The sequence below is a fragment of the Eurytemora carolleeae genome, unplaced genomic scaffold (genome assembly GCF_000591075.1).
Source record: "Eurytemora carolleeae unplaced genomic scaffold, Eaff_2.0 scaffold21, whole genome shotgun sequence".
In the NCBI taxonomy this organism is placed as follows: Eukaryota; Metazoa; Arthropoda; class Copepoda; order Calanoida; family Temoridae; genus Eurytemora; species Eurytemora carolleeae.
The window spans coordinates 482,562-483,591 of NW_019396207.1; positions in this window are offsets into that span (position 1 = coordinate 482,562).

Here is a 1,030-nt window from a genome sequence, read left to right on the forward strand (position 1 = left end):
CCCCCCCCCCCCAAAAAAAAAACTATATTTTCATCTAGTCGCCACATTTTTTTCTCTTTTAATTGAACAAAATTGTATAAATTTATCAATTTTAATGCATTCACGACTCCCCTCCCCCTCCCCACCAAAAAAAATTTTAACTGCAATGTCTGAAGAAATAAGAATGATTCGGTGTTGTAATTAACCTTCAGATTTCCATCAAGGTTTTCTATTGTGCAAAACTTGAAGATTTTTTCAATCATATGTTTGCAAAACCGAGGGTTTTAAATTTGTCCGGGCTCAAAATAAAAATTTCTTAAATAATTATAATAAAAAACATTAATAATGAAGATTAACTCTATGCTTTCATTTTGCGATGTTTTTTACGATTTATTCGGGAGCATGGCGCACCCCTGACCTAAACCGGTTTTATAATTGTGTTGTGTTGCGTGTTTACAGGGATGAACCACCCTTCCTTATTATAAACTTTTCAGTAAAAACATGCTAAAAATATGTTTTTTACTTAAAAAATTTGACAATTTTTGTTGGCAAAAAATGCCCTGTCGCGGCCATGAGTGACGGTGAAAGTTTGCCAAACCCAACCTTCATTTAATTTTAGTTTTCTGATTTTGATTCCTTGGATCGGGTCAAACAGATTATCTAGAACATTCGACTTTTCGAGTTTCCGTTTTATATCATTCACTTTCGTACAAGCTATCAAATGTCTATTATTTTAAACATGTTTTTAGTGAAATGTTTTGTGAATAATTGATAGTCAAATATTTGTGTCTTTGTTTTCAACCGGTTTTCAAGGTTACATCACAGCATGAGTCGAAATAATTCTATGAAAAGTGCGTTTTAGCGCAGTTAAAGCGGGGGGGGGCGGTAAATATCACAGGTTATTAAGCTGTTTTCTTAAGTATTCTTTTTAAATCACAAGGTAGAAATGTTTCAAATCGGTTTTCCGGCCCTGCTATACAATTCTCTCATCTTGTTTCTTTTCCTTCAGTCGACCTTCTTACCCCGCCCCTTGTCCTCTCACCCCCCCCCC